At 39.2% G+C, this 14,371-nt stretch overlaps 1 protein-coding gene and 1 long non-coding RNA gene across 5 annotated transcripts in view; one reads left to right on the top strand and one right to left on the bottom strand.

Moving 5' to 3' along the window:
• The window catches only part of EDC3 (enhancer of mRNA decapping 3), an 82,284-nt gene extending 74,878 nt beyond the window's left edge, over positions 1–7,406 (bottom strand). The window contains exon 1 of one of the 3 annotated variants that reach the window (XM_077123784.1): positions 7,230–7,406. The gene's annotated coding sequence lies outside the window, so the exon portion shown is untranslated. Of the gene's footprint in view, positions 1–6,928; positions 7,081–7,229 lie in introns of those variants that run through there. The other 2 variants (XM_077123785.1, XM_077123783.1) reach the window with 2 other exon arrangements.
• LOC143652298 (uncharacterized) overlaps positions 7,112–14,371 on the top strand; it is a 40,502-nt gene continuing 33,242 nt past the window's right edge. The window contains exons 1-2 of one of the 2 annotated variants that reach the window (XR_013160551.1): positions 7,112–7,718; positions 12,642–12,747. This is a non-coding gene — a long non-coding RNA (uncharacterized LOC143652298). Of the gene's footprint in view, positions 7,719–12,627; positions 12,748–14,371 lie in introns of both variants that reach the window. The other variant, XR_013160550.1, reaches the window with a different exon arrangement.

The following is a 14,371-nucleotide window of genomic DNA, read 5'->3' as shown; positions in this document are numbered from 1 at the left end:
TTCCTTCATTCAATATATATCTTTAAGACCCTGTTGATGGACTTTCAAGATTCTATTACGTTAACAACTGAACAGAATTTTTTAAAGTAATTTTAAATTATGGGTTGATAGTTAATATGTATTTTTCTATTTAGTTCTACATTAACAAAAACTCTTAAAAAGTAACCACTGAATATAATGTATAGCAAACCCTTTTATTATGAGAAACTTCCTTCCACGTTACATACCATTAACAGATTATTCAAAACTCATCAAATAGGATTATTCTGTTTTTAAAATTCATTTATTGAAAACAGTACATCTAAAACAAGTGAACCACCATCAACTGTGTTCCAAACAGATGAATTCACCAAGGTAGGAGGCTTCATCAATTACAGAACTAACATCTTCATGTCAAAAGAAGAGTACAGCTGAAGTAGCAGGAGATATAGAGCTAGAAAGGAATCAATCTTTGATGCTTCCTTTTTCTTTTTTTAATTTTATTATTTATTAGAAACTGCCAAATATGACATGGAGGATGACTCCCAGGGATGAGCCTGGCCCTAGTATCGTGGAATCAACAATGCCATTCTGACCAAAAGGGGGAAAAGAAGTGGAGCAAGTAAGGGTATCATGGCTGAGAGAGTACAGATAAAGTCAAGGGGCTAATCTGGAGGTCATTTTTTTTAAATATCAGAAAACTGACATTTATTGAGTTCCCATTTTGTGCTCAGCTTTTTTTTTTTACTTACATTCCATCATAATTCTACTCTGATGCTTATTTTAGATAAAAGCAGAATAAAAAGCTATAAATCAAGCTATATGATTTTTAACTTTTTTAATTGTATAATATAAGATGTATATAAAGCAAAGAAATAAAAAAGCAATAGTTTTCAAAACATTCTTCAACAAGTAGTTACAGGACAGATCCCAGAGCTTGTCATAGGCTACCATATGATCCTCTCATATTTTTCCTTCTAGCTGCTCCAGAACATAGGAGGCTAGAGGACTTAAATATTTCTTTATCATCACAATCGACTTTTTTTCCTTTTTGGTGAAAAATAACATATACAAGAAAACTATAAATTTCAAAGTATGTTGTAGAACATATTTCAGAATTTGACACTGGTTACAATTTCACAATTTTAGGTTTTTACTTTTAACTACTCTAATATACTGGAGAGTAAAAGTAATATCAATTTAATGATTCAGCATTCATTCATATTCATGTATTAAATCCTATTTTCTCTGTATAACTCTCACCATCACCTTTGACCTTTCCATCCCTCTCTTTAGGGGTATTTGGGCTATGGCAATTCTAAACTTTTCATATTGGAAGGGTCTGTCACTAAGATGGGGTACGGAGATGGAACTATTTGATGTTCTGGAGAGGCTGGGCTAGGTTTCAGGACTTATCTGGACCACGGACCCATCTGGAGGTTATATGTTTCTGGCAAGTTACTCCAGCGCATGGAACCCTTGCAGAATCTTATATATTGCCCTAGGTGTTCTTTAGAATTGGCTGGAATGGTCCCCATGGGGGTTGGCAGGTTAGGATAGGTACCAAGGTCTACCTGAGCTTGCATAAGAGCAGACTCCAGAGTAACCTCTTGATTCTATTTGAACTCTCTCTGCCACAGATACTTTATTAATTATACTTCTTTTCCCCCTTTTGGTCAGGATGGAATTGTTGATGCCAGGTGCCAGGTCTGGATTCACCCTTGGGAGTCATTTCCCACATCGCCAGGGCGATTTTCACCCCTGGATGTCATGTCCCACGTGGGGGGAGGGCAATGATTTCACTTGCTGAGTTGAGCTTAGAGAGACTAAAGCCACATCTGAGCAACAAAAGAGGTCCACCAGAAGTAACTCTTAGGCATGACTATAGGTAGTCTTTCTCTGCTACCTACATAAGCGTCACAAGAGTAAGCCTCATGATTGAGAGCATGGCCTACTGATTTGGGTGTCCCTAGTTTGACACAGTATCAGGGGATTCCCTGATGGTAAGGTTTAATAGTTTCACATTCTTTCTCCCATCCTCTGGAGGTTACATTTACACAAGCTTCAGTTAGACACTGTTACCTATCATAATATGCCAAACCCCAACCAAAACCATTCCTGCCAATCCTAAAGAATACCTAGGGCATTATATAAGATTCTACAAAGGTTCCATGCACTAGGGTAATTTCCCAGAAACCTACAACCTCCAGATGGGTCCCTGGACCAGGTAAGTCCTGAAATGCAGAGGGGCCAGGCCTCTCCAAGAACATCAACTAGTTCCATCCCCCTATCCCACATTATCAACAGCCCCTTCCAACATGAAAATGTTAGAATGGGCATAGCCCAAATATCCCTAGAGTGGGAGAAAGATCAAAGGTGATGGTGGAGTTATACAGAGAAGGTAGGGTTTAACAAATGAGTATGATCGCTGAATTGTTATATTGATATTTCTTTAGTCTTCAGTATCTTAGAGCAGCTAGAAGTAAAAACTTAAAATTGTGAAATTGTAACCCATTACAAACTCTGAAATCTGTTCTGCAAGTAATTGTTACAATGTGCTTTGGGGAGGGGGGGAGGGAAAGAAACTGCCAAACAGTTTTCAAAGATGGTATTTTATACTCCCACCTACAATGTATGCAAGTTCCTGTGTTCCATGTCCTCACCAACACTTGGTATCAACACTCTAATTTTATTCATTTAGTTGAGAAGGCAATAGTTTTGATATCTTCCTAAACAAATTCCTTATGTACTCTTATTTCACTGATACTGTTTGTTCCCCAATTATTTTCCATCATTTCTAAGGTACTGAAATGATGTTGAACTCAGAAACTTAGCAAACTATTACTCAATCAGTATCTTGTACCAAAGTTCATTTGATTCTGCATCCATTTCTTAAGTATCTCCAGAAAGGACCCTTTAATTCATTTACTACTTTGCTCAGATACTACTAAGACATTCCATTCCTCTACTACCTCTTGTATAAAGTTTGGTGATAGGATTTAATGTACCATAAAAGCACATATAATTTTCCTAAAAATTTTATCCATGATAATGAATCAAATACCACCACCTAAAAAAGAACTAATTCTTTTGTGTGGTACTCAACAATGTTAACAAGTTTCACAAAAACGCAATGTTGGTGCATTCACCAGTCAACACTTATTCTACCACTCTGCAAAGAAAATTTATCCGAGCAAATTATTTGTGTAGCCAGGAAGGGAGACACAGATATCAGATCATCAGGACTTTCTAGATTATTTTTTTTTAATGGGACAATTTTGGTCTAATGCTAAACCGTCAGGATTTTCCGACTACAAAAATATTATTTCTCTGGTAAGAGGCCTTTAGATGACACAGTCAGGTAGCCCTAAATGGACTTCCACCTAATATGCAACTGAAGCAATTGACAAAATGATCCATAAAGCACAAAAAAATCATTTGTCAACCATAGACCTAGCTACTTCTATCTCACTTGCCTCATCAAGTATAACTCAGTATTCAGATTCAAGGAGCAACCTCTTGGCCTAAGACAACCATAATCAACAGCTATAGATAGATGGGTACTTGGTTAGTTAGGGACTTCTGAAAAGCTAGATAGTTTCCATGTATCAGGAAAGGTTTTTGTAGAATCAAAATCTTGGGAATGGCAAAGACCTTAATAGAAAACATCTAGTACCATCCTAGCACAAAGCTCAGACCTTCCACAAAATGCAACATGGTACACTTGCGTCTGATGCTCCTTTTATCTGCAGTATGGACAGATGAGTAAAACATATGGATTAAAAACAAATAAATAATAGGGGGAACAAATGATAAAATAAATTTAGTAGATTGAAATACTAGTGATCAATGAAAGGGAGTGGTAAGGGGTATAGAAAAAAAATAGGGGAAACAAAGACTAAAATATATTGGGTAGATGGAAATATTAGCGGTCAATGAGAAGGAAGAGTAAGGAGTATGGTATGCATGAGTTTTTTTCTTTTTATTCCTTTTTTTGGAGTGACGCAAATGTTCTAAGAAATGATCTTGGTGATGAACATAAAACTATGTGATGATACTATGAATCACTGATTATATACCAAGAATGGAATGCTCATATGTTAAGAATGTTTGCGCCTGTATGTTGTTATATTTATAAGAAATAGATAAAAAATAAAAATAAAAACAAAAAGTTTAAAAAAATGCAACATGGAACAAAAGGTTAAGGTCAGACAAAGACATCATATGAAAAGAAAACTTCAGACCAATATTCCTTGTAAAAAACTCTTAATAAAATATTAGCAAACTCGGGTAGGTCACAGTGGCTCAGCAAAGCAGAGTTCTCTCCTGGAGACCTGGGTTTGATTCCCGGTGCCTGCCCATGTCAAAAAAAAAAAAAAACAACACAGCAAACTCAATTCGGCAACATATAAAAAGTATTATATACCATGAATAGAAGGGGTTCAATCCAGGAATGCAAAGTTTATCATCTGAAAATCAAGGAATAGACTATATTACATAATTTTTAAAAGCTTATTTGCATATTTTTAAAACAAAATTGCTACTGTATTTAAATAATTTTGTATTTAACTAAAAATGTTAATATATTTGCATGTCAGAAATTACATTCCAAGCTATTTAAATTTATGACAAAAAATTTCAGATCCAACTTCAAAGTGTGAAGGAGATACACTGAACTTCCAATCTTTTGGGGACTCTCAAGCAAAAATGTTTTAAGACCACTAGCCAGCCTATACCTGAAAGCCTAAAATGACAAGGGAAAAAAAATCACTCATGCCAAAACAATGCTATTACATCTTGTCAGCCAACAAAAAATTTTTAAAATGTAACAAATTCTGACTTCTTTTTAACTCCTACCCATAAATTTACTCTGTGTAACCAGATTTAAATCTAATATTCCATTTAAACCTAATATCCTACCTGGCTTGCATAAGTGATTACATTGTCCTAATATGATCTACTAATGAAGATCACATCAATTTCTTTCACAGCCTAACTATACCACTGATTCAGACTAATGAAGATCACATCAATTTCTTTCACAGCCTAACTATACCACTGATTCAGACGGTGTTTGTCAGTAGTGTTTGAGGTCCCACATCTTTTTATTACATGAAGCCCTCCCTGCTACCCTGCTAAGTAACATAATTTTAGACCCAAGTGGAATACCTCACATTTATCCAGTTCTTCCATCTTAAATTTGAGATTTTTTATGATGACTTTGGCAAGTCATCAACCAGACGACACTTTCTCTTCATAAGGCAGCAAATCTGATACGTACACCTTCCAGATAAGGTTTCAAATTCATACTGTGTATAGAGAGTCTCAGCTATAATCATCAGCATCCCAGCGCTAAGTTGTGATACATCAATAAATCAAACCCCTCTAGACACAGATGCTGGAAGTCATGATGTCACCTAATTCTACCACCTCCTGGCAAATTCGCTCTCACCTACCAGGCGACCAAAAAAAGACTTAACAAGCCTTGCTAAAATTATGACACCATGGAGACAATACACCATTGAAATGCAAATTTATGTATCCTCTGCTATTGTCCTGGAAAAATTCAGAACTCAAATAACCTTGCTCTTCTGCCTGATAAGAACAGAAAAATGAAACATCTTCCATTTTGTACTAATGGCAGAATCTCAGTAATGACAAGACTCTTAACACATATTCTAACCCAATATTATTCAAACCTCAGGTCATGACCCATCGGTGATCACAATCAATTTCTTAGGTTGCAACCAACCTTTTTTTTCTCTTAATGAAACAAATGTCAGAAGGTATCATCTGTAGAAAGAATAAGTAAATTTTGTTTCATTGTGTGTGTGCGCAGGCTCATGCATGTAGGAGGCACTCAAAGTCATCACGAAAATGTATCTAACTGTGGGTCAGAGATCAAAAAAGTTTCAGAGGCACTTTTCTGGTACCATAGCCCTACCCCAAAAAGTGGCTCCACCCAAAAAATTCTTAAGTGGGGGAATATATGGGAACTCTGTATTTTCTGCATGATTTTTCTGTTAAAAAAAAACTTTTATCAAAAAGTCATGTTTTTTGCAACCATTTCACTTCATACAGAGAAATCAACAATTAGGAGTTTTGTATTCAATATACCTAAACCTGCCATTCAAATTAAAATCCATCTGAGTTTTCCAATTGAAATTTTGAGCTGCTCAAAGAAAGTCACTTTTTTTGTGTGTGAAAATAAGACCTATATTTGAAAGACGACAAACTAAAATTAATTTAGTCTGTTGTGAGGAAGGAGAGGGGAAAAAATCCAGGTCTGGAGTGCCTCATCCTGTAACCAGGAAAGAGAATTGTTAATACTCTTTTTAGCTCTAGAATTTGGAGATTTATTGAGGAGCAACCGGCCAATTGATAAGTCAATATCAATTCAGGGTACTAATAATAAGAACGGCAGATTTACACCACAGGCAGGAAAGAATCAAGGGTAAGTTCCCGGGATTTAGTAGAACCTGCGCCCTGGCAGGTGTCTCCTTCTAGACCCGGACTCATCTCTGTCCTGAATCTACTCATCTCTGTTCTGAATCTATGTCATGGGTGAGTCACTCACGCGCTTCCCTACCAACCTCCCTCATGGTGCAAATGGAAAGTGAAGTATGGAGCAAAGTATATAAGCAAACATGTGAACTGCAACAGCCACCAACAAGGCGGGACTAAGAGCCCAGGCTGCTAATGCCTCACAACTCAAGCTACTCCCAGGATATTTAAAACCGCGCTGTCCTCGGACTCCCACCTCAACTCCTAGGACATCCCCTAATAACTGCCCCCCCACCCCGCCCTACCGATGGGGCCTCCAGTTCGTGTATGGCTCTGTAAAAGTCTACAAGGCCGGAACCCGGAGCCTAAAGACAGAACCGACTGGCAGCCCCGGAAGCCCCCTCCCACAGGCACAGACAAATAAGCCAACTCCCCTGGTTCCCACCTCCGCGCGTCCGACCCGCGCCCCGGCAGCACTCGACACCCAGACGACCGCGTAACCTGTGTAGGAAACAGGGATTGAAGAGCTTCTCCACACAGACCCCCACAAACTCCCCCGCAGGAAGCACCTCGGCGTGTCGGCGCCACCGTAACATCACTTCCGGCGCGACGCCTTGCAAACCGGAAAACCGTTAAGGGGCGGAGCGTCGGGAAATTTGAGAACTTAAAAAAGAACGCCGCGAAGACCGACTTTGGGGACTTCCGTAGCAGCTCTTGGGCGGCCATTTTGCGCATCGCCTACTTACTTCGGGCTGAATCCTGGCTAGAGTCGAGATCCTGCCCTCTTTCCCAAGCCCAGTCATCTGAGCGACTCCACACTCCTTTGCAGGCTTGAGGGAAAGCTTCCAATTCTCCCCAACCCCTCTAATCGAGCAAGAGCGGAGGACTTACCGACGCTCCTGGGAACCTGAGACCCGATCCTTGCTCAGTCGTTGCTGTGAGTCGCAAGAAGTAGGCCAACCCCGCGACGACTTAAAGGAAACAACAATTCCTTTTGTGATTAATCCTCAAGTTTAACAGCTTTACCCCTTTTGGGGGATTAGAGTCAGCCTGTCTGGTTGGCTGAACCAGCCCACAACCACTCTCCTTGCTTTTAGCAGTTTATACTCTTGATAGTCTCAATTTCGAAAAACCATGCTTACGACCAATACTGAGTGTAATGAGGAATTTTCTAACTTAAAGTTTACAGGAATATTTGAAGTCTGACTCCTGTTTGGGGAACCACTTCTTATCAGGTAACATAAAGTAAACCATAAAAAGTAGTGGTTTTAAAACTTGGTTCTACAAAACCAGTTGAGGAATTTTATAGACTTTACATTCCCCAAGGATAGCGTCCTGTTCTGCGCCCCGCCCTCTCTCTCCCCACCTCACCCTCCATCACCAAGAATATACAGTATTATTAGGTGTGGAGGGGCCTTGGCATCTGTTTCTTAAAGTTTTTTTTCCAGTAAGTTGCTGCGCACACGGATTTGAGAGCCATTGGTGTTTCCGATTCAGGATTGAATCCTGGCTCCACGTTTTTTTTTTATGTTCAGATTTGTGTTCATAATTTTGGAACAAATATAATAATGAGTCCTTATAGTTGTATAACATGTTACAAGTTTGAAAGTACTTTCACATATACCACACATCCTTGTAAGTTAGGCCGAGTAGGTGTTATTTTCCTATTAGGAGAGGAGAACAAGTATCAGAGATTAAATAAAGTCACACAGTTGGTAAATGATGAAGCCAGGACTGGAACCAAGACCTTTTGACATGCTGCCTCCCTGAGAACATTCAAGTTATGATATCCTATGCTATATAATCAACATTTCTCTCCTTTGATGTTGGTCAGATTGTTTTAATAAGTTTTATACCACCTATCCCTAATACCAAAAAAACAGAGATGGACATTCCTACCTTGTTACAGAACGATTTCTCTCAGAATTAACCAGCACCATCCTATGGTGAAACTAAGCTTTGAGGCTCCTTGGCTATAAATTCTAAATTATATGAACAATTTGTTTTAGAAAATGCGAAAGTATTACCTGCTCTACCATTTAAAAACATGTTTTTCTACAAACCAGAGGTGTACAATTCTGAAGGCAAACTGGAGATGATAGCTAAAGTGGTTGTGAACTTTAAATCGCAAAATGTGCACCTGCACATGGTTGATATTCCTAAAAGACTAGCTAATTCTGTTGTGCCTCTCCAAGCCTCCCTCACCCCTCAGTGCCCAAAACACGGAAATTGAGGGGTTCACTCCTCCAATGCCTCATCTAGTTGTTTCTTTCACTGCCATTTTCTCTGGGCTCTGATCATCTCCACACTAATACATATCTAGTTCTACACAGTAGGTGTGTTTTCTCAGCAGAATGTAGAATTCAAATTAAAGCAGAATTGGGGAAGGCGATTGTGCAGTAACACTCTTCCAAACACCTTGTCCTTGCTGCAACTATTAGATATAGAAGTTGACTCTATACTGTGTTAAAAATAAACATTAGTTTGGAGGGTGGGTCACAGTGGCTTAGCAGGCAGAGTTCTCGCCTGCCTGCTGGAGACCCGGGTTCGATTCCCGGTGCCTAACCATTCAAAAAAAAAAAGTAAACATTAGTGGGAGCAAGGAGTATACACCATATACTGGAACTTCTTGTATTACGAGAAAGCAAAGAAGCTGTGAAAGACAAGTAGGTGTTCTTTCTTTTTTGCAGTTCTGTTTGTAAAAAAATTTTTTTGTTAGTCAACTCACAGGTTTTCAGAAAAATAATGCAGAAAATACAAGAGTGGCCACATAACACCACCCCAAACACAGTTCTCCCTATTATTGATAATGTATTAGTGTGGTACCTTTGTTTAAGCTGATGAAACATAATTATCCTATTAACTAGTGCATAGGTTACCCAAGGGTTCACTCTGCTTCAGCTATATTGTACTTTTTTCTTTTTTTAATCTAGTAACATATATACATCCTAAAAGTCTCCCTTATTACCACATTCAGATATATGATTCAGAATCCATTATCAAAACTCTTCTATCGCCTCAAACAGAAATTCTGTTAAGCATTAACTCTCCATTCCCTACCCCCACACTGGCCTCTAGAAACCTGAATTCTGTCTATGAATTTGCTTATTCTAATTAATTCTTATCAGTGAAATAATACAATATTTATCTTTTGGTGGCAACTGGGTCCCTATTCTAGACCCCATATTTTAGATGGTTACCCTTAAGCCAAGCCTTTCCCTGTGGCACCAAGAGGATATGACTATCCAGTGCTCACACCCTTCTTCAGATCCTATTGCACTTTGGGTTCCTAGGTCCCTAAATTCTCTCCCAAATGGTGCTAAGCTCACATCCTTCAATAGATAAGCACTTTTCCAGGTCATTCCTCCTAAGGGTGGACCACACCACCAATGTGCACACTACTAAATCTAAAGAGTGGCCAAAAAGATGGTCATTTAGGAGGACTATGAATAGAGCTTGGAAATTTAGGAGGAATATGGATAAAGCTTGGAAATTCAGGTTGAGGTGTTCACAAATGTGCACCTGACAGGTTCTTTACAGTGGGGTGGAGGGTAGAGGCAGTAGAACATGGGTAGAAAGAAAAAGGGTAATAAGTCAGGGATCTCCCTTTATATTCTTGTCCAGGCCATGCACATGTTAGAGGTGGGCCTACTGTGGGGCATCTGGTGGTAAATAGGATATGTGGATCTGAAGTTCAGGAGAGAGGTATGAGATTTAGAAGTCATCAGTAACTAAGCAGTTATTAAAGTGCTAATAATGGGTGATGTTTTAGTTTGCTAATGCTGCCAGAATGCAATATGCCAGAAATGGGTTGGCTTTTATAAAGTGAATTTATTAAATTACAAGTTTACAGTTCTAAGGCCATAAAAATGTCCAAGATAAAGCATCAGAAGAAAGATACCTTGACTCAAGAAAGGCCAATGGCATCCAGAATGCCTCTGTTGGCTGAGAAGACACATGGCTGGCATCTGAGGTCCTTGCTCCCAGTTGGTTGCTTTGTGCTAGTGATTCCAGTGACTTCCTCTCTAAGCATTTGTGGGTCCTGACTTAGCTGCTCTGGGGCAAAACTCGGGTTTCATCTCTTATCTTAGACTGTCTTGGAAAGGCGTATGGTGACATCTGCTGGCTCTGGTTCCTATCTAACTTCTGTTGGCACTCTTAGCTCCTGGCATCTCCTGGTATTCCTGGATAGAGGCCATGGATTCTTTTGCCCAATGTGCTCAATAACAAATTCCTGAGACACCCCAAGGTTTCAAAGAGAGAAAGTGTTTATTACTAGGCATGTCGTAGGTAAGCAGATGGCCTAGCGGTCCAAATCTGTCTCCTCGAGTTTAGGAGACTCAAGGGTTTTAAGGATTTTAGCAAGGGGAGATGAGGTCATTTTGTATAGCAAGTTAAAGCAGAAAAGGAGATAGTGCTATTATCATTCAATAGGAGAACATAAGTTGAAAGGAGGGGAAACAGGGCTATCACTTTAATAGTAAAAATATGAGCCAAAAGGAAGGGAGACAAGTTATCTTTCAATAGTAGGGCCTAGGTGATGCAATTTACAAATGTCAAGGCCTGAAGCTAGTTAAATGGCTGACTTCAAATTCTTCATTAGCGTTAGAGCCTCTCCCCTACAAGAAAATGACCGGATAAAAGGAGTAACAGCTCTTACAGTCACAAACACACAAGATAAGGGCTTTTACAATCATTTCAGATATCAGGGGAGCTGAATTATAGTTTAGGGATTTCAGATATTCCCCTGTCTATTCCAATATTCCAGAAAGCAAAAAAGGAATATGATTTAGTAATCAAAATCATCATCTCTTAAATCCTAATTTTTCAGTTACAATTTCTCCCTTTCATTTGATAATTATCTCTCAATCTTGAGGGATATCTGAGGGATGACTCTGTAACTGCTTCAAAGCTGAAAAGGAGCATTGTCATTAAGCGGCAGAAGAATGAAACAATGAAGCCGGTTGTTACTCTTGGAGGGTCCAGTATTTTGGGGTTTCAGAACTTCTCTGGCATTGAAACAATGTGGAGGTTTTAAGTCTCTAAAAAACAAATTTAATAAGTAAAATTTTATAGAACCAAGGATATCTTTGGGGTTTGCCATACTGTGGCAGTTTGTAATATCTGGCTGAAACTTGCATAGCAGTAACCTCTAGAATGACCTGTCAACTCCATTTGAAATCTCTTAGCCATTATTTTTCCCCTTTTAGTCAACTAATTCACAATTCAAGGCCAGGCTCATCTTTGGAACTTATGTCCCATAATGCCAGGGCCAGTTATGTCCCACGATGCCAGGGCCTAGCTTATACCCCTAGAAGTTATGTCCCACGTAGGAGGAAAGGTCAGAGTTTGACTTAGAGACTACATTTGAGCAACAGCTCAAATTTTCTGGAGATGACTCTTAGGCACTAATCCTAAGTAGGTTCAGTTTGCTATTACAGAAGTAATTTCATAAGGGCAAGCCTCAAGACTGAGCCCTTGTGATGAATACACAACTATATGATGATATTGTGAGCCATTGATTATAACCATGTCAAGAAATGTTTGTATGTTAAGAATGTTTGCATGTTTGTTTGTTGTTTACAATAAAAATATTTTTTAAAAAGAATATATTCATTGAATGTAAAAAAAAAAAAAAAAGATTGAGGCCTTGGCCTACTCAATTGCAAGGCCCTCTTAAGAAAATGTGAGGAATTCCCCAGGTGAGGAAGTTCAATAGTTCTATTTTTCCCAGCCCCTCAAGGGACTTTGCAAACACTCCTCCATTTTCAGCCCCAAATACTCTGAAATGCAGTATGGTATAACATTAATTTGTATAGAATATTAAGATTTTATTCTTTATTCCAGGGTCAAATAAAGCTGTATTAGGTTGTTTAAATGAACTGATTAGACATATTAAATTAGTGTGCTACAGAAAGTTTAAATTTTGGATAAAATAAACATTTTTCCTTTGGTCTTACACAAAACTTTAAGCTTTAAAACATAGACTATATATATATATATTTTATATGTATATGTATATATGTTTTGTATATATATATGTGTGTGTGTGTGTGTGTGTGTGTTTACCTTGTATATTGATTTACCTTAGTTTTAACCAGATCAGTTTCATCACATCTTTAATCAGAGTTTGATCTTTTTCAGTTTTTTTTTAACAGTTGCTGTATGGATCCATGCTGACTTTCAGAGCTGGAGAACCAAATCTGAGTCTCAGATGTAACACAGACACTTAAATTTCCAGGGAACTACTAGACTATACAAACGGTAAAGTGCCTCAGAATGTAAAGTTAATAGTCAAAGCTTATAGGGGGTACAAGAGTAGTTCAGTGGTAGAATTCTCACCTGCCGTGCAGGAGACCCGGGTTTGATTCCTGGTCCATGCACTTCCCAAAAAACAAAACAAACAAACAAAAATTCAACAAATGGTGCTGTAATAATGGGATACTCATATGGAAAAAGAATGAAATGTGACCCCCACCATACAGCATGCAAAAAAAAAAAAAGAGAGAGAGAGAGAGATTCGGAGACAGCAGAGAATGCTGTAGCACCACGAAGCAGAGTCCACGAGCCAGTGACCTTTGGAGATGAAGAAGGAAAATGCCTCCGGGGGAGCCATGAAACAGGAAGCCAGGAGAGAAAGCTAGCAGATGACACTGTGTTCGCCATGTGTCCTTCCAGCCAAGAGAGAAACCCTGAACTTCATCAGCCTTCTTGAATCAAGGTATCTTTCCCTGGATGCCTGTGATTGGACATTTCTGTAGACTTGTTTAAGTGGAACATTTTCTCAGCCTTAGAACTGTACGCTAACAACTTATTAAATTCCCCTTTTTAAAAGCCATTTGTTTCTGATATATTGCATTCCGGCAGCTAGCAAACTAGAACAGATTTTGGCACTGGAGAGTGGGGTGCTGCTATGGTTTGTAAATATTAAACATGTTGGAATGGTTTTTTAAATGGATAAGGGGATAATTCTGGAAAAGTTGTGAGAAGCTTAATAGATAAGGCCTAGAATGCTTTGAAGTGACTGTTGGTAGAAATGTGGACTCTAAAGATACCTCTGACCAGGTTTTAGACAGAAATGAGACATGTGTTATTGCAAGTGGAAGGAAGGCGATCCTTGTTTTAAAATTGCAGATAATTTGGCGAAATTGACGAGTGGCTTTGGCTGGAAGGCTGATTTTAAAAGCCATGAACTTGGATATTTAGCAGAAGAGATCTCCAAATTAAATGTCAAAAGTGCAGCCTGGTTTCTCCTTACAGCTTATGGTGAAATGTGACAGGAAAAAGATAAACTGAGAACTGAACTCTTGGATACAAAGAAACCAGAAATTGAAGTTCTGGAAAATTCTGGGCCTCCAGGAAGGGAGACCCCAGAGAATAGTGCCCAGCATGAGGTCTTGGTCAAAGGTGAAACCAGTTAGCCATTTCAGGGAAGGCCAGGATTGGACATGGGGTTATCCAGGAAGGATTTGTGGAAACTCCTTATGTCTAATGGGTATGATCCAAGCCTACTCCATAGAAAGCCAACAAGAGTGCTGTGGGACCTATATAAACAGAGCCACTGCCAGTCTGGACTGGGGGGTTCAGACAACAGATGCATTGGAGGAAAAATAACTTCAGAGGCAAAACCATGGAGGCTGAGGTCTGAAGTCAAGAAGCCTCAGGCCAGGAGAGCAGACCTACCTAAGCCCGTGGAGAGGGTGAGTTTTCCCCAAAGGCAGAGGATGGGCCTTCCACCTTGTTGCAGTGGAAAAGTCATGCCACCTTAGGCGTTGGAGAGGGTGAAGCACATTCCTTGGCTTTGGGGAGAGACTGGTTGTCATCACATGGAGGGGTTGAGTGTGTGCCCTGGAAATGGCAGAAAGCCTGGGTGGAGCTCCGATCCTTG

Source organism: Tamandua tetradactyla, chromosome 12 (genome assembly GCF_023851605.1).
Source record: "Tamandua tetradactyla isolate mTamTet1 chromosome 12, mTamTet1.pri, whole genome shotgun sequence".
Lineage (NCBI taxonomy): Eukaryota > Metazoa > Chordata > Mammalia > Pilosa > Myrmecophagidae > Tamandua > Tamandua tetradactyla.
The sequence above is the reverse complement of the archived record's forward strand: the minus strand, read 5'-3'. Positions and strand labels throughout refer to the sequence as shown.